Source organism: Canis lupus, chromosome 26 (genome assembly GCF_048164855.1).
Source record: "Canis lupus baileyi chromosome 26, mCanLup2.hap1, whole genome shotgun sequence".
NCBI lineage: Eukaryota > Metazoa > Chordata > Mammalia > Carnivora > Canidae > Canis > Canis lupus.
The window spans coordinates 13,140,935-13,165,849 of NC_132863.1; the positions used below are offsets into that span (position 1 = coordinate 13,140,935).

Here is a 24,915-nt window from a genome sequence, read left to right on the forward strand (position 1 = left end):
GTAGATTTCAAAATGGACCAACATTCTTTCTAGACTTCTGTCACCTACATTCCTGATTTCTGTTTCTTTCCTGACCTTTTTTTTTTTTTTCCCCCATCATCCCCTTGCTGTCTGACTGGGGAAGATAGTTTATTTTTTCTTGTTTTTGAGCTCTAATAAATGGAATTTAACTTGTAGGTATTCTATTGTATCTGGTGTTTTTTGTTTTGTTTTCAGTCACTATCCATTCTACTGATGATGCAATTTGGGTTATTTCAAAGTTTCAGGCTACTAAAAACAAAATAATTCTTCTATAAAATTCATGAACTTCTGTCCTGGTGCACATGAGCACACAATTTTGTTATCTGCATAGCTGCCTCTGTCTAAGGCATTACTTGGTCATAGGGTCCATAGATCTTCAGCTAGGCTCTGTCCTGACAGGCTGCTTTCCAAAGTGACTGCAATAATTTATTCTACTACTAGCAGGTTTGAAAGTTCCTGCTGCTTAATACTTTCACCAGATATGCATACCATTATTAAGGATCTATTTAAATCTTTCAGTTTCTTGGGTTGGCTTTCTTTTATTAATTTATAGATATTCTTTATATATTCTCAAGGCAAGTCATTTTGGCTGTGTGTGCTTACACATCCTCTCCCAGGTATGATTTGCCTTTCCACTCTTTTAATGGTGACATTTGATTAAACATAGTTGTTTAGTTGACATTTGATTAAACATAGTTGTTCATAGTACAATATATCTTTTTTATGTTAAAAAATCTTTCTCTTCCCCATTTTCCTTTATTGTCCTCTAAAATCCTATTTATTTACCTATTTATGAATGACTATACTGTAGTTTAAATTGATCTTTAAGAATAATATGAAGTAGGGCTTCCAAATTATTTTTTCCCATGTACCTATCCACTTGTCCCATGACTTCTATTGAAAAAATACTTCCTTACTATTCTTTAGTATCACCCTTTATAAAAACCAGTTACATTTCCAATTTTGCATCATTGATCTATTCATCTATCCTAATCTTAATCCAAATCCTATCTTTAATTTTACTGTAAACTCAGTGTGATGCCAAACATTAAACCTAGTCCTAACTGTAGCTCTACCCCTAACCCAACACTAATCCTCTACTCCTAACCCTAAAGCCAACACTAACCCCAAAGCTAGCAAACTAATAAAGTCTAACACTAATCCTAAACCAAATTCGAACTTTACATCTAAAGCTAGCCTTCAACTTAAAGATAAGCATAAAGCATTCCAGCCTAAATCTTTTACCTTAACCCCAAATGTAAGCAATAAACTTAACCGTACCTTTCTGAAATAACTGAAACTTTCTTTGTGGTACTGTAGAAGGTAAATTTTTATAAATTCTCCATGTAGATTGAGAAGAATGTGTACTCTGCAATTATTGGGTACTGTATTCTACATATGGTCAAGTTTGTTCAATTGTTCACTTCTCTTTTAATTTTATTCGTGTTTTTTTCTATCTGAGAATGTTTTTTCTATCTATCTGAGGTGTTTTTTCTATCTGAGATGTAGTAAAATTGTCTATGCATGAGTTTTAGCATATCAGTATCATTTAACTTATTTTTGGTAAAATTTTCCATATTCAACCCTCTCTAATTTTCAATCCATGTGTGAGGATGGAGATCAGGTTGGCGGGAAGGCACTTCAGTAAAGGAAGGAAGAGTTATTTTCTTGAAATCATCAGCCACCTTGTGAACAAGTGTGGCTTGCCAAATTAATGATGAGATGTAGTGGAAGAAAACTTTGCTATACATGACCACCCAGCCACTAGCCAACCACCAAATAGAAGAGAGGCCAACTGATATCAGCAGAATTCTTTGTGACGTATAGTTGACTGCACATGTATGAGGAAGCCCAGGTGAAGTCAGCCCAAATTGATAATTCAATTATGAACAATGATGAAAGCTTGTTTTTAGCCACAGAATTTTAGAATGGTTTGTGATGCAGGAGTAGTTAAACAATATTCATATCTCAACAGGATTTTATAGTATTTTAACATAGAATTCACAAATTTCATGAATGGGTGGGATCCTCACAAATGTATTTAGATGTTCACATCTTCCTGCCTAACAGTGTGTGCATCAAAGTTTGGACTTACACTAATTTCACCCTGAAAATTTAAAGCCACTTGACCACCCACTGTAGAAAACAACCACCCAATAAGTTAGGTCACTCTGAAAATACTAACCTATCTGAAGGTGGAGGAATTGAAGGATACTTCCCACAGATTTCAAAATTCTTGAACACAATTTCAAAAATCAGATTTCACCTGTGTCATATTTTGATATTGCATGTTTTTTGGAGACTGATTTCCTTCCTTTAATAAAATACTCCCACAAATCAGGAGCCATATGTGTTATTGTGGTAGTAACATTTTAAAATATATGTTAATAAAAAAACACTAAGAAAAAAAGAAACTCAGTTAAATATTTAATGTCATTTCTTACAGTTGTTTCCATTTCTTGGAAGAACTCCTAGTATAATAAATGAAGCAAACATTTCCATCATAAATACATTTATTATTTCCACATGGCGTATATATGTGTAGTATGTGCAATTAAGTTTGCTTTCAAATTAGAAATGCTTTAAATCTCACACAAAGAGTCATTTCTATTTCATCAAGGGGGCCTGCCAGCCTGAATTTTCTCATGGAAACTGGAGAGACCCAAAGCAACTCTACATTTGTGCTCCTTGGAGAATTAAAGTCATGTCTTTGGTACTTTCATAGCTTCTTTTATTTCTTTAAACCATAAAGGAATATATGTGTCTGATTCAATGGGTCTTTGCTCATCCATCTTTTTTTCTATTTCACATGTTGCCTTAATCCTTCAGCACTTTTCTTGGTCCTATGGTGCTTACTCACCTAGACCCTATTTGTGCCTTACACAGAGCATTGGTGGGCCTTACCAGGATAAATGGCATTGTCTCATGTCCCTACCTGTCAGTGAGTATGTATATCTAAGGATTATTACTCTGTAACCACACTCTTGAGTTCAGAAACACTAGTTTTGAATTACTTAAGATGTTCAGATACTTGCTTGTGATCATGGAGTTTAGTTCCTCAATTTCCTTATCTGTCAAGGGAGATGATAATGCCTGCATGGCAAAAGCAGTGAGAGGATGAAAAATAATATTTTTAAACTAATGGTAGAGCTTAATAAAAGGTCATTGTTTTTATTAGCATTTGTAGTGTTAATGTAGGGAAAACTCTTTTACGTAAAATTTCAAAAATACATAAATTGCCTAGGCTACACGTTGAAATCTATTGCTTTACTCGGTTATCTAATACTGCAGCTAGGGAAAAAACGTGCACTGTAATGATGACAGTACACCTGGGGTTCTGGAAAAAAATTTACCATTCTGGAGACTCTCTCTTTAACTTCTTTGCAAGACTTTTACAAGAGATGCCTGTCCTCCCCACTAGTGCTCTTTTTGCTGTTTATTTATTCTACAGTCACATGCTTCCATTGCTCTACCTAACTTGCCAATATCATGAAAGTTATCCTAATTGCCAAGCCCACTGGATATGTTCTATTTTCATACCTAAGCTTGCCATAATGAACAGTTATAGTACTTGTTACAGGTTTGGTTTTTGTTTGTTTGTTTGTTTGTTTTATTTAAAGTCTGTTTAATTTGTTAAAAGTATAGCTACTCCTGTTCTTCTTTGGTTTGCATGGAATATTCTTTTCCATCTCTTTACTTTTAGCCAATGCAATAAAGTTGAATGAGTCTCCTGTGGATAGCATATAGTGATCTTGTTCTTATCCATTTAGCCACTCTGTCTCTTGGTTGGAGAATGTAGTCCATTCACATTTAATTTGCCAGTGCTATCTTACTGTTTTCTGGCTGTTTTGTACTTCATTTGTTCCTTCCTCTTTTACTGTCTTGCTTTGTGAATTGATGATTTTCTGTAGTGGTATGCTTTGATTCTCTTTATCTTTTAGGTATATGTTGTAAGTTTTTGCTTTGTGGTTACCATAAGGCTTATATAAGACATAGTTACACACTTGTCTTTTAACTTTTGCACTAGAGTTAATTCACTAATAAACCGCATTCTAATATATAGTATTCTGAATTTGACTATATACTTACCTTTAGCAACGCATTTTGTATTGTCACATGGCTTTATATTTATGTTTCACTTCAGCTTGAAGAACTCCCTTTTAGCATTTCTTTTAAGGCAAGACTAGAGGTAGTGAAATTCCTCAGCTTTTGTTTATCTTTTAAAATCTTTATCTCTCTCATTTCTGAAGGACACAGTTTTTCAAATAAAGTATTCTTATTTGGCAGTTTTTGTTCTTTGAGTTCTTTAAATATATAATCCCACTTTCCCCTGTACTGCAAGATTGTTACTGAGAAATCTACTGATAGACTTATGGCAGTTTCCTTTTATGTGAGGATTTTTTTTCTCTTTCTGCTTTTGAGATTCTCTCTATGCTTTTGATTTTAGACAGTTTTATTAGAATGTATATCGGAAAAATCTTTTTGGATTAAATCCTTTGGGGGACTTCTGAGCTTTGTGAACTTAGATTTCCAAATCTTTCTTCAAATTTGGGAAATTTGTAGCCATTATTTCCTTAAATAGGCTTTCTGTTGCTTTCTCTCTTTCTGGGACTCCAGTAATGCATAACTTGTTTTCTGAATAGTATCCTATAATTAAAATAGGCTTTCTTTACTCTGTTTCATTCTTTTTCTTTTCTGGATTGGAAAATGGCAGGCCAAATAAAATGAGTTTAATGTGACCTGTTCAATGGTTGGCCTCATCATTTATTAAGGAATCTGCTCAAATTTGAGACATTGGAGTCACTCTTGATTCCTTTCTTTCTCATACTCAACATTTAATATCAAGTAAGCCTACTGGATTTATCTCAAATACAGATTAAAAACATAGTCACTTTTCACCTTGGCCTTTTCTACCACTCTGATTCAAGGCCCTGTCATCTCTCATCTAGGTTACTAAGACAATATCTTAGATGGTTGATTTGCTTCTATTATTGTCTACTCTCAATACAGTAGCCAGAGTAGACCTTTTAAAACATGATGTTACTCTGTTCAAAACCCTCTAATAGATATATGTTTTTTATGTGGACCAAAAGTCAAAGGCCTTAACTTGCTTTGTCCACTATCACACTATAATTATCCCTCTGACCGTATCTGTTACTGCGTTCTCTCACTCTTTCTATCCTTGTCACACTGGCCTTTCTGTTATTGGAAAAAAGAGACATGTCCCCTGCCTTAGGGTTTTGGTACTAAATGTTCATTCCACTAGAAGTGCTTTTCCCCATATATCTTCACGGCTAACTCCCTCCCCTCCTTCATGCTTCTGCTTCAAATTAGCTGCTCAATGAGATCTACTATTTAAAGTTGTAGTCTGCGCCTTCCCAGATGTCCTCTCCAACTCTTAGTCATTGTTTTCTTCCATAATACCACATTCTGACATCTTATGCTGGAACTACCCAATATGTGGTCTTCTGACCAACATCAGCATCACCTAAGAACCTGTTAGAAACTCCAATTTTCAGGGTCCTCTTTACACTTGCTGAATTACTAGGGCAGGGTGCAGGGATATATGTTTTCATAAACTCTCTAGATTCTTATGTATGGTAAAGTCTAAAAAGCATTGTTTTGTTTTATATTCCTAACTTACTTGCCACACTTAGTATTAAACTACATCTCCTGATAGAATATAAGTTCCAAAAAGCCAAAGTTTTCTGTTTATTTTTGTTCACTATTTCAGCATTTAGAATATGTCTGGCACATTGTAGGCATTCAGTAAACAGTTTTTAAATAAATAAATTAGTACTTCAGAGAAAATAATTCACTGTTAGTATTTTTAAGGTTAAGTTTTGAGTATAATTTACATAAGTAAAATTCATGATTTTAGAGAATAGTTCTGTGAGTTTTTATAAATGCTTGAAGTTGTATAACTACTAACACAATTAAGACATGGGAGAGCCTATTATCACCAAAATTCCTTTGGAGCCCTTTGGAGCCACATACTGCTCACACACATGCAGTTCCTGGGAATCACTGATGTTTCCTGTTTCTATACTTTTACCTTTTTCAAAATGTTATATAGATGGAATCATATAGTATAGCTCTTTGGGTCTGGCTTTCTTAACTTACCATATGGCACCTTTGATTCTCCATGTTGTTGTAGATATTAATAGTTCCTTCCTGTTGTGTAGTATTCCATTGTAGAGATATAATACAACTTGTTTAAACCTTCACCACTTGAAAAACATTTTGTTATTCTAGTTTTAGTGACTGAATGGAGGCACTATAAACGTTTACATACAGACATTTGCATGAAAACTTTTATTTCTCGGTAAATACCTAGGGGTCAGATTGTTGGTCATATGATAAATACATGTTGAACATTAAAAAAAACAATACCAGAGTACTTTCCATTTTGCATCCCCACAAACAGTTTATAAGAATCCCAATTGTTCTGGATTCTTGCCAGCATCTTTCATTCTCAATTGATGATGATGACGTGATGGTAATGATGATAACAAAGACAGTGATATTAGCTATTCTAACAGTTGTGTTGTGGTCTCTTTTTATAGTTTTAATTTACATCTCTATAATAGCTAATGAAGCTGACAGTCTTTTTGTGGTTTAAGGAATATCTTTTTATTGAGATTTATGTTCAGATCTTTTGTCCATTTTTTAAAACTATGTTTTTTCAGTTGTTAAGTTCTGAGAGTTCATTTTCCATTCTGGCTACAAGTACTGTATCAGATACATGATTTGCAAATGTTTTCTCCAAGTCTGTGGCCTATTTTTATATTTCCTTAAAAGCATTTTTCAAAGAGCAGAAGTTTTAAATTTTTATTAAGTCTAATTTATTATTTATTCTTTTCTGGATTGTGCTTTTGTGAGACATTTAAAATCTTTGCCTAAATCAAGGTCACAAAGAATGTTTTCTAATTTTTCTTTTTTTTTCCTTCATCATGATAATGTACTCTTAAATACCCTTTATCTATTTCACCCATCCCTCTCCCACCTCCCTTCTGGTAACCATCAGTTTGTTCCTTGTGTAGTTAAGAGTCTGTTTCTTGGCTTCTCTCTCTCTCTTTTTTTCTTTGCTCATTTGTTTTGTTTCTTAACATCTACTTACAAGTGAAATTATATAGTATTTGTCTTTTCTGACTGACTTGTTTCACTTAACATTATATTCTCTAGCTCCATCCATGTTGTTGGACATAGCAAGATTTCATGCCATTTTATGGCTGGATAATATTCTTTTATATATATTTACCACATCTTCTTTATATATTCATCAGTCAGTGGATACTTGGGCTGCTTCTTTATCTTGGCTATTGTAAATTATGCTGTTATAAACATAAGGGTGCACGTAACCCTTTGATTCGTGCTTTTGTGTGTGGGTAAACATCCAATAGTGCAATTGCTGAACTGTAGGGTAGTTCTACAGTTCTATTTTTGACTTTTTGAGGACTCTCCATACTGTTTTCCAGAGTGGCTACACCAGTTTGCATTCCCACTGACAGTGCATGAGTGTTCCTTTTTCTCCACATCCTCCACCAACACTTGTTTCTTGTGTTGTTGATTTTAATCATTCTGACAGGTGTGAGGTGATATCTCATTGTAGTTTTGATTTTGCATTTCCCTGATGATAAGGGATGATGAACATCTTTTCATGTGTCTGGTGGCCATCTCTATGTCTTCTTTGGAGAAATTCCTGTTCATGTCTTCTACCCATTTTTAATATGATTATTTGTTTTTTTGGGGTATTGAGTTTCCTAAGTTCTTTATATATTTTTGATACTAACCCTTTATCAGACATATTATTTGCAAAAATCTTATCCCATTCAGTAGATTGCCTTTTAGTTTTGTTGATTGCTTCCTTTGCTGTGTGGAAGTTGTTTATTTTTATTTTATTTTATTTTATTTTTTTTATGATAGTCACACACACACACACACAGAGGCAGAGACACAGGCAGAGGGAGAAACAGGCTCCACGCACCGGGAGCCCAACGTGGGACTCGATCCCGGGTCTCCAGGACCGCGCCCTGGGCCAAAAGCAGGCGCTAAACCACTGTGCCACCCAGGGATCCCCAAAGTTTTTTATTTTGATGTAATCCCAGTAGTTTATTTTTACTTTTGTTTCTCTTGCCTCAGGAGACATCTAGAAAAATGTGCCATGGCTGATATAAAAGAAATTACTGCCTCTATTCTCCTCTAAGATTTTTTATGGTTTTAGTTCTCCCGTTTATGTCTTTAATCCATTATGAATCTATTTTTGTTTATGTTGTAAGAAAGTGGTCCAGTTTCTTTCTTTTTTACGTTGCTGTCAAGTTTTCCCATCACCATTTGTTGAAGAGGCTCTCTCATTGGATATACTTTCCTGCTTTGTCAAAGATTAATTAACCATACATTCTGAGTGTTCTATTCCATTGGTATATGTGTCTGCTTTTGTGCCAATACTATACTATTTTGATTACTACCACTTTGTAATACAACTTAAAGTCTGGAATTGTTATACCTCCAGTTTTGTTTTTCTTTTTCAAGATTTCTTTGGTTATTTGAGGTCTTTTGTGGTTCCATACAAATTTGAGAATTGTTTGTTCTGGTTCTGTGAAAAATTCTTTTGGTATTTTGATAGGGGTTGCATTAAATCTGTAGATTGCTCTGGGCGGTACAGACATTTTGACAATTTTTGTTCCTCCAACTCATGAGCATGGAATGTCATTCCATTTTTTTTTTTTTTTGCATTGTCTTGAATTTCTTTCATCAGTGTTTTATAGTTCTCAGAGTACAGGTCTTTCACGTCTTTGGTTAAGTTTATTCTTTGATATTTTCTTGGTTTTGGTGCAATAGTAAATAGGATTGTTTTCCGAATTTCACTTTCTGTTGCTTCATTATTAGTGTATAGAAGTGCAATAGATTTCTGGATATTGATTTTGTATCATGTGACTTTACTGAATTCTTTGATCAGTTCTAGTAGTTTTTTGATGGAGTCTTGAGGGATTTTTATAAATAGTATCATGTCATCTGCACATAGTGAGTTTTATTTCCTACCAATTTGGATGCCTTTTATTTTTTATGTTTCCTAATTGCTGTAGCTAAGATTTTGAATACTGTGTTGAATAAAAGTGTTGAGAGTGGACATCCTTGTCTTGTTTGTGACTTTAGGGGAAAAGCTCTCAGGTTTTCACCATTGAGTATGATGTTTGCTATAGGTTTTTCATACAAGGCCTTTATTAAGTTGAGGTATGTTTTCTCTAGATCTGTTTTGCAGAGGGCTTTTATCATGACAGGATATTATACTTTGTCAAATGCTTTTTCTGCATCTATTGAAATGATCATACAGTTTTTAATCTTATTGTTGTGAGAAATCATGTTGAATGTTTTGTGAATATTGAACTACCTTTGCATTCTGGGAGTAAATGCTACTCGATCATGGTGTGTGTGTGTGTTTTTAATGCATTGTTGGATTCAGTTTGCTAATATTTTGTTTAGGTTTTTTACATCTATATTCATGAAAGATGTTGGCCTGTAGTTCTCTTTTTGTATGGTGTCTTTATCAGGTTTTGGTGTCAGAGTGATACTGACCTCATAGAATGAATTTGGAAGTTTTCCTTCCTTTTGTAAGTTTTGGAATAGTTGGAGAATAGGTATTAACTCTTCCTTGAATGTTTGGTAGAATTCATCTTTGAAGCCACCTGGTCCTGGACTTGTTTTTGGGGATTTTTTTTCATTACTGGTTCAATTTCATTGCTGGTAGTTGGTCTTCTCAAATTTTCTATTCTTGATTTAGTTTTGGTAGATCATGTGTTTCTTGGAATTTATCTCTTTCTTCTAGTTTGTATAGTTTGTTGGCATATCATTTTTCACAATATTGTTATAATTGTATTTTTCTGGTTTTGATTTTTATTTCTTCTCTTTCATTAGTTATTTTGTTTATTTGGGTTCTCTCTTTTTATTGAGTCTGACTAGAAGTTTATCAATTTTGTTGAACTTTTCAAAGAACTTGTTCCTGGTTTCATTGATCTGTCTTATTCTGTTTTTTAAATTTCTGTATTCTTTATTTCTACTCTAATCTTTATTGTTTCCTTCCTTTTGCTGGGTGCAGGTTTTGTTTTTTTTTTTTTTTTTTTCTATCGCCTTTAGGTGTAAGGTTAGGTGGTTCATTTGAGATGATTTTTCCCTTGAGGTAGGTCTCTATTACTCAAAACTTCCCTCTTAGAACCACTTTGCTGCATCCCAAAAGTTTTAGACTGTTGTGTTTTCATTTTTATTTGTTTCTATATAATTTTTAAATTTCTTCTTTGATTTCTTGGTTGACCCATTATTGTTTAGCAGCGTGCTATTTAATCTCCATATATTCATGTTCTCTTCAGATTTTTTTCTTGTAGCTGATTTCTAGTTCCATAGCATTGTGGTCAGAAAAGATGCATGATATGACTTCAATCTTGAATTTGTTGAGGCTCATTTTGTGGGCTAATATGTGATATGTTCTGGAGAATGTTCCATTGTATGCTTGAAAAGAGTGTGTATTCTGCTCTTTTAGGATTTTAGGATAGAATGTTCTGAATATATTAAATCCATCTGTTCTAGTGTGTCATTCAAAGCATTGTTTCCTTGTTGGTTTTCTATTTAGTTGATATGTCCATTGATATAAGTGGAGGTGTTAAAGTCCCCTATTATTATTGTATTGCTATCAGTTATTTCCTTTCTGTTCACTGTTAGCTGTTTTATGTATTTGGTGCTCCCATGTTATATCCTCTTGTTGGAATGTCCTCTTTAGGGTTATATATTATCCTTTGTCTATTGTTACAGTCTTTGTTTTAAAATCTATTTTGTCTAAGTATTTTTACCTTGGCTTTCTTTTGATATCCATTTGTATGATATATGTTTCTTCATCCCCCCACTTCCAATCTACAGGTGTTTTTCAGTATTAAGTTAGTCTCTTATAGGCAGCATACAGTTGTGTTTTTTTTTTTTTGTATCCACTCTGTCACCCTGTGTCTTTTGATTAGATCATTTAGTCCAATTACCATTTAATTTTTTATAGATATGTATTTAATGTCATTTTGTTACCTTTTTGTGGTTGTTTATATAGATTTTCTGTTTTCTTCTCTCTTTCATGGTTTGTTAGCTTTCTTTAGATATACTTGGATTCCTTTCCCTTTATTCTAAGCACATCTATTACTGGCTTTGACTTATGGTTATCATTAGGTTTGTATGTAACATCTATATTAGCAGTTTGTATTAAGTTGATGGCTTTTTAAGTTTGAACCCATTCTTTACTCCTCCCTGCCCCTTCCCCCCGTTTTGGATATATAGTGTCATATTTTACATCCTTTTATCTTATGAATCCCTTGAGTAATTTTTATAGAAATATTTATTTTTACTGTTTTTGTGATTTTTTACTTTTCATACTCTCACTAATGATCTATCCATTCAAAGTATTTCTTGTAGGGCTGGTTTAGTGGTCGTGAACTCCTCTAGTTTTTGTTTGTCTGAGAAACACTTTATTACTTCTATTCTGAATGGTAGTCTTGCTGGATAGAATATCTTGGCTGCAGATTTTTCCCTTGGATTATATCATGCTATTCTCTTCTGGCCTGCAAATTTTCTTCTGAAAAATATGCTGATAACCTGATGGGATTTCCCTTATATGTAACTGTTTTCTTTTCTCTTCTTTCTTTTGAAAGTTTTTCTTCATACTGATTTTTGCCATTTTAATTTTTATATATCTTGCTGTGGACCTCCTTGGGTTGAATATTGTTGGGGTGGTGGAAATCTCTGTGTCTCCTGGATCTGGATATCTCTTTCCTTCCCCAGATTAGGGAATTTTTCAGCTATTATTCCTTCAAAGAACTTTTCTGCCCCACTTTCTCTCTCTTTTTTCCTCTGAGATCCCTATAATGACAGTGTTATTACACTTGACAAGTCACTGAGTTCCCTAGGACTATTCTTAGTTTGCATATTGTCTTTCCTCACCTTTACTCATCTTGGTTACTTTCTGTTACTCTGTCTTCCAGGTTGTTAGTTCATTCCTCTGCTTCATCTAGCCTGCTATTTATTCCATCAAGGGTATTTTTAATTTCATTTATTGTGTTCTTCATCTCTGATTTGTTTTCGTCTCTGTGTTAATTGTCTCAATGATGTCCTCCAATTTTTTCTCACATCCAGTGAATACATTTATGATCATTACTTTAAATTCTCTATCATTTATATCCTTTTTGCTTAGCTCTCTTGCTGTAGTTTGGTTCTGTTCTTTAATTTGGGTCATATTTTTCTGTCTCCTCATTTTGTCTGACTCTCTGTTTTGTTTTGTTTTTTTCCTGTGTTGAGAAAGTCAGCTACTTCTCTTGCTCTTAATGATAATAGCCTTATGAAGAAGAGGTCCTGTAGTGCCCTGCAGTGCAGTGTTCCCTGTTCCCTGGGGCCTGGTGTTTCAGGGTATATCTTCTGTGTAAGTTGCATGTGTTCTGCTATTAGTCTCAGCCTCTTTTTCCTTTAGTCCAATTGTCTGCAAAGACTCTTTTTGCCTATTGTAGGCACTATTTGGTCTCCAGCAAGAATGGGGCATATTTTAACATGGTGTGCAGTGGTCTGCTTGCAAAATGAGACCTTCCCCCGCTGCTGCTAGAACTGAGGTCTCATAAAACATGCAGGTCAGGAAATGTGGTTTTGGCAGGTTTTGAGCTGGTCTTCAGGGGAAGCAGGCCCATAGTACCAGGACTAAGGTGATGGTGCCTGGGAAGGGTGACCACCAAAGTGTGGTGAGCAGGGTTTGGTTCAGGCAAGTTAGTAAGGAGTATTGGTGCTGTGCTCATTCCCACAGGTGGCCATTTATGCTGAGGGACATGGGAGGGAACTAGTACCTGCCAGCTCCTTTATTCCTGGAGGGGTTTCCCTGTGATCCCTGTCTCCCATGCCATGCTCTAAGATGAGCAAATCACTCGTCCTCCTTTCTGCCCCTGGCATTTTTCAAACTGCTAGTTATACGCTTTATCTGCATGAGCTGTTTGTCATGCTGTCTCTTTAAGGGCATGACTCTAATTCCAAATGCCCTCTCAGCCACTGATTTTTTAAATTCCAGACTAAGTCCTCCTGGTTCTAAGAACTCATGAAATTTGTCTCCTCTTACTTTCAGAGGCAAGTCTTATGAGGATTCATCCTCCCTGTTTTGAGGCTCCCGAGTGTGAAAGGCTATTTTCACCCTCCTCTGGGCCACCAGCTACCCCACTGTGGAAGTCAGGATCCATTTCACTCCCAGACCATGTTTTAATTCTTTCTACCTTCTTCAGTATAGCTTCCTCTCTATCTTTAGTTATGGAGTTTGTTCTGCCAGTCTTTGGATCATTTTCTGGGTTATTTTTGATGATGTGAGTGCTATCTATTTGTATTTGTAGGATGAGTCAAGCTTAGGGTCCTCCTACTCCACCATCTTTCCTCTGACCTCTTCTGTTTTCTTCTAGAATTTCATAGTTTTAGGTTCTAAATTTTAAGTTAATTTCTGAATATGGTGAAATTCTTTTTTTGTTGTATGTAGATAGATGTTCAATTATTCCAGCATAATTTTCTGAAAATACTATTAGTAATTTGAAACTCAGATGCTATGTATTATTTCAAAAAGTTTATATGAACTTCTTTAATAGACCCATAAAACAAAATTTAATTTCTTTGATGACATATCAAGTAAAGTATATGTATGACTTAATGTCTCAATCCTGAATGAAGGACCTGACAAGACTTATAATTATGAGTAAGAAGCTTTTAAGAAAAGAACAAATTCTGGAGAATAATTCATGAAGAATTATAAAACTAAAATTCTTAAAAGTTAATCCTGAGAATTTTAGAAATAAAGCATTTTATTGGACCAAAGGCTCTTGGTGGCAAGCAAAAGAATGTTACTTTTTTAACTCAAGTAGGAAAAAAATATAATGTATTCTCAGAAAAGACAGGAATTCTGGAAAGTAGACTTATTTAGCCATCAAGAGGAGCAAAGCCTAGCCAAGACCCAACTCCAGGAAAGGCAACTTTTATCATGGCTGCCTTGTACTTCACCTCTGGATAGCACACCCGCACCTGCCCCACTGCTCTGTCACTGCTGCTCTATATACTTGCTTCTGTGCTGCAAAGCCCACTGACCCCTTGCTATGTCCTTAAACTTGCTACATCACATCCCCGTTGCCACGGTGGCCATAATGGCTTTGTGAGCCTGTACCTTTCCATCACATTCTGAAGATTCACAGTCCCCACTGGAAGTCAGTCTCCTGTTTACCACATTTTAATCCCCAAGCACAATCCCTAGAAGACATAAAGTGATGAAAAGGAATATGCATATACCCTTGGCATATGTATTAGTGATATTCCTTCTGAACATGAAAGGTTTATGGGTGAGGAGTTACCTTTTTTGTGTTTGTGAACTCTCATATGTATATCATTAAAATCTGGCTTTTCTCTGAAGGGAGGGAAAGAAATTGGGATGGTGGGGGAGGAAGAGGGAGATGTGAAACCAAAGCCAGAAATGTCCACCATGATAATTTTGGCAAATACTTTAATTTTACAAGTATGGAAATTACATTAAAAACTAGTTTCATTGGGGTGCTACCAGAAGAGAAGCTTTACCTAAAGTAACCTTACTTGAACTAAAGTATAGGCACCGGGCCCAATTCCCATTAAGCATAATTCTGGAAAGAGACTGGATTGGTGTTTAACCAAAGTATTTCCAGTTGATCAAATTGGCACCCAGACAGATCTATCTTGTATGGCAACCTGTGAGGTATTAGAAGGACCAGAGGCCAGATTTTTCAAGAAGAGTTATATGAAAACATCCCTTGAAGTGTAATAGTCTTGTGTCTATAAAAATTTGTTCTAGCATTGGCTGCAGGGAGCATGCGCAGATGTCTTATGGTGAATACAACTACCCTGCTTCGTAGGAGGTAATTGTAGTCTTTGGCCAAAGTCTGATAGAAAAAAAAAATTCCCAAATATAAATATTTTCTTTCCAATTGAATATGCCTATAAAAGGAGAAAACTAAAACCATGTCTGGTGTTATGTCAGTTGTTGTATGATTTAGTTTTTGTTTAAGACCGTAGCTCAAGGCCATGTGTCTCATTAATTCTGATCCGCCTGTCCCCGCCCCTCCCTCTCCCCTGCCCTGCAATCTTTGGATATGGTGGTTGATGGTGAAACCTTCCCTGTTTCTACAGGCAAGATTAGGCAGTTGTAACTTATTAGATAGTGACTCTGCTATGATAAAGACTATGTTTGCCAATGGAGGTGATTTTTCTTTCTTGGAAGTAATCCTGAACCAGGGTAGCTTTCAGCTTCATTTAACAAAGAAGGAATACACTTCAAGAGAGCCAGATTTTTTTTAGTAAAGCAAAATTTGTTCCCATTTTGCAGATGAGGTGACTGAGGTTTAGAAAATTGAGCTATCTTGGCCAGTGTCCCTAATCAAATAAGTGATAGAAGATGATTCTTTAAAGCTAGAAATACACACCACCACCACCACCACACACACACACACACACACCCCATTCACATGGCTTTTATCAGTCAGAGGAAGCTAAGTTATATTGTAGTAATAACCCCAAATCTTAGTCACTTACATCAATAAAGGTTTTCTGTTTCTTATCCATGCTACCTCATTTCTTCTGCAGACTGTAGATTTGTTCCACGTGTCTTTATTCCCACATGCAGGCTGACTGAGACACATCTGCCTAGATCATTGCTGATCTTATTGTAGAAGGAAAAAAAGTCATGGACGCTCATATATTACCTCTTAAAGCCTCTACTAGAAAAAAACATATCATTTTTGCCCATTTAATGACCAAAACATATATGGCCAAGCCTGACATCAAAGAGGTGGGGAAAGTATCAACCATCTCAGAGTTAAGCAACACAGTTTGGGTAATAATAGAATTTTCCACTTTTTTTGAAGTGTGGTCTGTAGATCAATCAGTATCACTCTAGAACCTTATGTGAAATGCATGCTCTCAGACCTTACCCAAACCTAATCAGAATCTGCATTTTAACAGGATGCTTAGGTGATTCATATGCTGTTAGAGAAGCACTGGCTTAACACACTACTCAAATGTTAGTTACTTATCCTGAAACTTTGATACTTCTTTTGCTAATTTCTTACTTTTATTCCTTCTCTAATATTTTTTTTTCATGAATTGAAAGGAAGACTGAGATACAGGACAGGATCCCCAGCTTCATCTATAAACTTATGTTAAGCCCTTGATTTAAAGTTTAGGACAAAGTATAAATGTTCTTTTCCTTAAGTATTAACCAAAAGGTGAATACTAATTCACCTTTTGGTTAATACTAATGTAGCCACACAGATCTACCAGGCATCTAATGTAGCCACACAGATCTACCACCTGAGTGGTAAATTCGAAGCTTTACAAACCCCATAGGGCATGCCTAGGGTAGTTTTTGCTAGAGATATTTTGTTAGGTCTCTGTTTTGTTCAGCAAAAATGTATAGACTTCAAGGTGACTGCTGCTCTAACACCAGTGACCTGCAAAGAAAAAAAAAAAAAAAGGACATTCTACGTCACAAATCTCTAAACCTACATTCCATCCTTTTGCTACACCAAAATACTTGGCAAAAGCAAAGGCCAAAAATCTACAGCTTTGGAGAATTCTCTGAAAACATACATAAAACTATGAGCTGGAACTGTTGAATGAAATAACATGCCATATTGAACAAAAAGTCTTGGAGAAGAGAAAGAACTCTTACAAACATTAATTCATAGTGTTTATAGGCTCAAAGAAGACAAGCAGAAAAACTCAGGACATCCCTCAGCCTATCGTTTTATTTGAGTTGATGGTGGAGAGGCTGTAGGAAAAGAAGGAAGAGTATGGCTTAAAAAGAAGAGTATGGTTTTGGTATCCAGAAAAGAATTCTGGCCTTGAATCTACCTTGGCTAGCCATATGACCATGAACAAACAACTCACTTTTCTGTTGACCTGAAGCCTGTGTGTTCCACAAGGTTAAGTTACTGATATAAACCTAGTGAATTTCAAGAATTCCTCATTTTCTATCCGTTTTATCAGTTTGGCTTGTGTTTAAGAATTCCTTAAAAAAAATATTCTGCAGCTTGACAAAAACAGGATCTCCATGGTACCTTCTTACTGTAACATGCTTTGCTATCAGCACAAAGGACACTGTGGTGGTAATGGTTGAGATGAAGAAGTTTTCATCTGCTATACCAAATGGGAGAAAATGTAAATTAGCCTAATAATCAAAGGTATTGTTTATTTCCAAAAGTGTAAAGATTCACTTTTTACAGATACTTAGCTTCCACAGAGGGTGAGAACAGCAAAGAATCAAGCCCTTATATATAAGGTTATATATATACATATATATATATAACCACATATATAAACACCATATAACATGAATGGTATTTAATGTGTGGGCTTTAGGCTATCTTAGCCCTGGTTCATACTGAATAGTGACCCTAGCTAATCCCATCATATTTGTATTAGCAATTTAATTTCAAATATGATATGAATATATTTGTGCCTAACTTTGTAAGACTGTTGTGAAGACCAAATGAGGCGCTGCACACAAATCATTTAATAAAGTTCCTGGAACATAGTATATTGTCAATAAATGCTGTTGTGATTATTATTGTCACAATAATAATTAAATTATAACCTTGCTACAAGTTTAGTTACTATATTTTGTAGATTGAATTCTGTCCCTAACTTCTACTACATGTATAAATGAAGAAAAATGCCATTTTCCAATGAAAGAAGGTTTATAAAGAGGGCTTTGGAAAACACAAAATACTATAGAGATTAAAATATTTATCTGATTATCAATATTTAGTCTGTAATAGTCACCCATGAATAGCTTACATAGAAGAAGAAGGAAGAAGAATGGATTTAATTAGACTCTAAGAAAACCTGACTAGGCCTTGAAATGATTATGGATTTCATGATTGTGGTAGACTGTTACAGTAGCAACCCCCAGTGAATCATGCCTCCCTGAGTCTACACCCTTATGTAGTCTCTTTCCATTTTGATCCTGGGATTGCTCAGGCGACTAGTTTTGGCCGAGGGAAGACAGCAAACATGATGCAGGGAGAAGTTTGCTCCTGGGGCTTACAGTCTTAGAATGCTGCCGTCATGTGAAGAAGCCCAAATTGACTACTAATGATGGATAGCCCAACCAGCAGCCAGTCCCAAGCACCAGACCTGTGAGTTGAGGCCATTTTAGTCTCTGTAGCCCAGGTGATCTGTCAGGCAACTGCAGCCATTAATAGTGACTTCAGCGGAGACTGGCAAAAGAAGTGCCCAGCAGAGCCAAGCCCTAATTGCTGACCTGCAGAATCCTATGCAAATAAAATGGTGGTGGTTTTAAGCCACTGTTTTTGGTATGGTCTGTTATGCAGCAATTGATAAATGATACACAGGGAGGAAAAAAAGGAAATAAAATTCACCTATGTATCCTTCAACCTTCTGAGCACTATTAAATTTATGACTGAGTGTCAAGGGATATTCTTCTGTTTCTAGTGGATGAGGGACCTAAGCTAAGTTGAAGCAGCTCTACATCTAGAGTAGCACAAAGTGGGCATCAGTGCCAAATTTAGTGACTCTCATCTCACCTTCCTTATTTTTGCAACGGGTTAATAAAATATTTGTGTTTATAAAATATTTACATGTACTGTTTTATTTAATACCCCAAATCTCCCAATAAACTTAAATATCCATTTTCTTCCTTATGATGAAAATAAAAAAAAAAAAAAGACTGTAGAGAAATCTGGTGACTTGCCCAAAAGATTAGGGTTAATAAGGTTGAAAGAAATCCAGATCATTTCCCCCAATACTCTGTTTCATGGCTACCCAGTTAACCTATTTGGTGAATCCCTACTGAGGTTGAAAAAGGAAAAAAATAAAAATAAATTGATCTGCTGATGGGGTACAAGTGTGAAGGCCAACCTCAAACAGTAACATGAATGTTATATACTTTATTCAACCGTTAATAATTTGAATATTTTCCAATTATTTCTACAAATTATGTCCTTGATTTTCCCCATAGTTTAAAGTCAAACAATGTGGAAAGTTGCTAAAAATGGGAACTGATGTTTGCTTACATAATTACATCATTTGCTACTTGATGATCTCAGCTTTGAAATCCAATTTTATAGAAAAAAGGAGCAGTTAGAAAATGAAGTCATGTCCTCATTTTCAGAGAGGTTTTAAAGTCCCTTTTGAGGCTCTAAAATATGATGAGCTTTAAACCCTGAATGGTCAAACTGGTATTTGGATATCTCTGAATAATGTCCTTCTTAGTATGTATACTACAACTTTCCTCATTTTGCAGCATAAAATGCTCAAGTGGGTGTCAGTAGGTGTAACTTGTCACCATTTTTAAGCCTTAGTGACTTCATATATAAAGTAAATGTTTTTTTAAAAGATTTTATTTATTTATTCATGAGAAACAGAGAGAGGCAGAGACAGAAGTAGAGGGAGAAGCAGGCTCCATGCAGGGAGCCTGATGCAGTACTCGATCCTGGGACCGCGGGATCATGCCCAGAACGGAAGGCAGATGCTCAAACCACTGCGCCACCCAGGCATCCTAAAGTAAATATTAACTACTATCCTGTCATGGAATAGCCACATGTGTAATGTATCCAGTAGAGTACCTGTCTTATAGAAAGCTCCCAATAAACAGTGATTGCTTTCATTATTACCACCCACCTTGTAAGGTAGGTGCAGCAGATATTAAATTTCTCATCTGTCCATAATGGGCAATAAAGCTGAGCAGAGTTAATACATCTGATTTAGTCTTGCACAGGAAATTAGTGTCTATGAGTCAGAGCTAGAGCTATAGTCTCATCTTCTGTCTGTACCATATTCCTGCCAGATCACATGGTTATAGTCATGTAATGATAAAACACAAAACTCTCTCAATTAATACAGCATTTACATATCTAATATTTATGGAGTGCCTCTATTTTGAAAAGTATCATGCTAGGAACTGTGAAAGCTGTACAAATGGTATTGCATAATGGACAGATGCATGGCATTTAGAGACAGTAAGACTGGGCTCTAACTCTTCACTCTCATTAATTCTCTGAATTTGAAAAAATTAACTTTCTCAAGACTGGATTTCCTCATATTTAAAATAATAATAATTAGATTTATTTCTCATCACAACTCTGTGCAGAAGATTAATACAAAGGGTGTAAAGTCCTAGCAAGACTCATAAATCATATCTGTTAATTGTATGTTATGCTTGCCATTTATCCTGATCTTAAAGAGCTTATAATCTGGTAGGGGATATAGGACATTAACATTAAATATATAGTAAGGAAAAAAATAAGTGAATGCCTGCGGACAGAATAGATTAAGTATCGTGGGATGTGAAGGGGAGGACATCTTACTTCTAGCTGTGGAATCTGACAAGGTTTTTTTGGAAGAAATATTATTTGAACTGGGCCCTAAAATACAGATGGATTTGGTGCATGTAAAGACTTTTAATAGGCTCCGTTTTCTTTCTTTCTTTTTTTTTTTTTTTAAGGTTTTACTTATTTATTCATGAGAGACACAGGCAGAGGGAGAAAGCAGGCTTTATGCAGGAAACCTGACATGTGACTCGATCCTGGGTCTCCAGGATCAGACCCTGGGCCAAAGGCAGCGCTAAACCACTGAGCCATCCAGGCTGCCCATTAGACTCCGTTTTCATAAAGAGTTATATTTCATACTGGGCATGGGTATTGTATATAATATTTTTGGTAAAGAAATGTTTGCATATTATTGAACTGAACCATCAGGAAGCAAGGAAATTGTTTGTGGTTATAGAGAAGAAATCTCAGTTGTCCTTTTGTGTCCTGTTTTCTGACCCACTTTCTTTACGAAGCATTGATCCCAAAGAAGTATCTGTTGACAGAAGGAGTAATTCAATACTACTTTTCCCTATTAGAGTATAATCCCTATCAAGATTATAATCTTGAAAGATTATAAAATCCTACATGCTTAGAATCAGGTTCTGCCATCTACTGTTGTGGAATCAAACATGCTGTATAAGTAAAGAGTGATATTTTCCTGAGTGGCCAATGTAATTACTTTTGTTCCAGAAGCCAGCAGGGTGGGACCTGGATCACCCTTCACATTCCAGCAAAACCCCTACTAACAAGTGAAACTAAATTGCTTCTCTCCCCTCTATGCATCTGGGTCCATTTGTGCAGGCCAAATAGATTAGCCTCTGATATCTTGAAACAGATGTTTGCTATTGGAATTGTCATATGTGTGCAACATGTTCCACAAGTTGGTGGGGATATTCTGGGCTTCAGGGTGTGTAGAGACATCATTCTGGGTGGGGTTTTCCAAACAATCAGTGTGGGTGAGAGTGTTGCTGGCAAGGTTTTGCTCTCCTTAGCTCTTTCCTCAGTAGGAGAGCTGCATGGAGGAAAGTGCCAGGTGTTTATGAGAAGGATGAATGTGTTTGGACCCTAATGTGTACATTAGTTAAGACCTGGTCAAGAAAACCAAAGACACACCAGCTGTTTTAACACAAAGTATTTAACGTAGGAGATATAGTGAGTAGGAAAAGGCAAAACTGGAAAACTAATATAACAAGTAATTGCAGGAAGAACTATGACCCTGGGATTTGAGGAGAAAAGAGAAGACATTGGGCATTACTAAAATGGAGAAAGCTTGCAAAAAAAAAAAAAAAAAAAGTCTTGCAGTGGTGACCCTGACTTCTAAGATGAGGAAGCTTCCAAACTGAGGCTGATATCCCAGAAACACAAGAGAGTGACCCTGCAGAGCTGGTAATTAGAACCATGACTGGCTGGCTGTTACTGGAGGCTGGAAGAGTTTGCAGTGAGCTATTGCTGGGAATTCAAGGAAACTGGAAACTGGAACCAACTGACTGTCTTGAGTTTGCATGCCTATGCCCCATTCTTTACCCACTGACTCAAAATCTTAGAGTAGGCATGGGCATGTATAATTTTTAACAATCTTTCCAACTGCTAGTTGACATTGTCAACACATGTGGGACTACTCTACCTTTGCCCTCTTTGCCAAAGTGTTCTAAGATGTTCTCAACTGATTTAATATGTCTATGGATTGTCTTTGGCTGTCCTGTCCTTTCCAGCAATGGGTGGTATGGATACATGAGCTGTCACCAGCCATAACTTTCTAATTGGGTATCAGATAGTCAGTTACTAGATCTGTCTAGGTCATATTGCCAATACTTTATTCCCAGTGCTTGCATCAACCTGGCGAATTAGCCACAGGGCAACTAATTATTCATTCACTTAGTGCTTATTATATGCCAAAAAATACGTGAGGAGCAAACATCCAACTTAAGTAAAAACCAACATAGTCTTGGCCCCTATGTAGCTTTCATCTACTAGAAGTGAGGCATTTACAAATAAACACATTAATCAGTATGTGGTTGCAAATCTAGGTAAATTTTCTAAAGAAGCAGAAGAATAGAATATTACAAAAGAGTATTATGGTAGATTGGTTGCAAAAATGGCCCTAATTAATCTACTTACTCTACCTGTACAATCTGCAACATGACCCTGGAGTTCTTCCCAGTAAGAGGTAAAGTCTGTTTCCTTACCTCTTTGAATCTGAGCTGGCCTCTGTGACTTGCTTTAGCCAATAGAATGTTGTGGTAGTGACACTATGTCTTTTCCAAGACTGAGTAATACCTGATAGTGTCATGTGAACAATATCAAGCTATTGTGCTAAAGGATAACTGACCATGTGATCTGGGATGACTTGTCTCATGTGAGTTAGACCTCACAGAGCAGAGATGGATTATCCCAGCTAAAACCATTCCAACCAAGATCCCTGAGCAGCTGACACTGGATGAGCTGTGCAGTTGAGCTCAAATCACCTACCTGAGACATCCAGAGCAAAAAAAAGTGTTTGATTTTAAACCATTGGGTTTTAAGTGTTTTTTTATGCAACAAAAGAAATTGATAGTTGTAATCAAAGTAGGGAAAAATCTGTACTTTAGAATTAAGTATCCTTCTGAGTTTTCTGATTCTGATTCTGCATGGGGACATTCTGGGTCTCTCATTGCTTTAAGCTGTTTTTAATTCTCTATGCTGTACAGAACTGATGTCAGTGCAAATGATTCCTATCTGTAGATATGCAAATGAATTGTATTTATGGAGGAACAACCCTCTTCCCTGTGGAAAAGCCAGTTTTGAACCCATTGCAACTTCATTCCAATATTCTTTTTTAAATTATTTTAAAATTTTTATTTATTTGAGAGAGAGAGCACAAGCATGGAGAAAAAGAAGAAGCAGGGTCCCAGCTGAACAAGGAGCCTGATGTGGGACTCGATTCTAAGACCTTAGGATCATGACCTGAGCTGAAGGCAGACACTTAATCAGCGGGGCCACCCAGGCACACCTCAATATTCTTGATCTATAAAGGTGTTAGTTTCAATTTGCATACTCTTTATTACAACTTTATTATATTTATACAGCATATATGTTTATAACTTATATTGCATAAAGTTCATCCATTTTCAACTCAGTGAATATACAGCTCAGTTTTTAATATGTTTATGGAGTTGTGTAGTCATCAGCAAAATCTAATTTTAGAACATTTTCATTACCTTAAAAAGAATCCTTGTATCAATTAGCAGTCATTTGCTGACCACCCTCTTGTCCTCCCACCCTCCAAGGGCAATTGGTCAGTGTTAATCTGTTTTCTGTTTCTACAGATATACTTATTCTAGACAATTTATATAAAGGAAGTCATACAGTATATATTTTTTTCTGATTGTCTTCCTGAATTTAGGATAATATTTTTGAGATTTATACATGTTGTATCATGTGCCAATACTCAGTTACTTTATAATATTATACTTTATACTATTATAAATAATATTCCATCATATGGATAAACTACAATTTGTTTATCCATTCATCAGTTAATGGTCATGTGGGTTATTTCCACTTTTTGGCTATTATGAATAATGGCATTGTGAACAGAAGTGTACAAAATTTTGTGTGGATATATGTTCTCATTTCTCTTGGGTATATACTTAGGAATAGAATAGCTAGGCCAAATGGTAAATGTATATTTGGCATTTGAAGGAACTTACAATGACTGTCTTTTCATTTCTTGATAATGTAGTTTAAAGCACAAAAGTTTTAAATTTTGATGAAACCCAATTTATTTTTTCTTTTATCAGTTACACTTTTGGTATAATGTTAGAAATAATTGCCTAACATAAGCTCACAAAGATGTGTTATTCTAATAGTTTTAGCTTACATTTAAGTTTACAATCGTTTGAGATATTTTTGTGTATGATGTAAAATAAAGGTTCCAATTCTTTCTTTTGTATGTAAATATCCATTTATCTCAGCACTTTGTTGAGAAAACTGTTCTTTCTTCATTGAACTATCTGTGTTTTGTTGAAAATTGACTATAAATGTTAGAGTTTACATTGACAATGGGATTCTCAATCCCATCCCTTTGATCCTTGTGTCTATCCTCATGCTAGTCTTGATTCCACATCGTCTTGATTGCTATAGCTTTGTACTAAGATTTGAAATTACAAAATATGTCTTTCAATTTTTTTTTCTTTTTCAAGATTGTTTTGACTCTTCTAGACCTCTTACATTTCTTTTCTTTTCTTTTTTCTTTCTTTTTTTGTTTTTGCCTCTTGCATTTTGATATGAATTTAGGATTAGCTTGTCAATTTTAGCAACAGCACCAGCTGAGATTGTGACAGGGATTGTATTGAATCTGTAAATCAAAATGAGGATTGAACCAAGTTGTCAGATCTGTCTGTTTCAATAATTCAAAATTAATTAAGAAGTCTTTAAATATGCACATTTTAAATGTTTATGACAGTGATGCTTTATATTTTCATAAAAATTATTTTTAACAGCAGATACTAAATTGTGGAGT

General features: G+C 35.5%; 2 long non-coding RNA genes across 4 annotated transcripts in view; one reads left to right on the forward strand and one right to left on the reverse strand.

The window, feature by feature from the left end:
- LOC140618073 (uncharacterized) overlaps positions 1-24,915 on the forward strand; it is a 101,867-nt gene that overhangs the window by 24,157 nt on the left and 52,795 nt on the right. The window lies entirely within an intron of this gene.
- LOC140618072 (uncharacterized) overlaps positions 24,043-24,915 on the reverse strand; it is a 34,077-nt gene continuing 33,204 nt past the window's right edge. For both annotated transcript variants that reach the window (XR_012018251.1, XR_012018250.1), the window contains exon 5: positions 24,043-24,750. This is a non-coding gene — a long non-coding RNA (uncharacterized lncRNA). The remainder of the gene's footprint in view (positions 24,751-24,915) is intronic.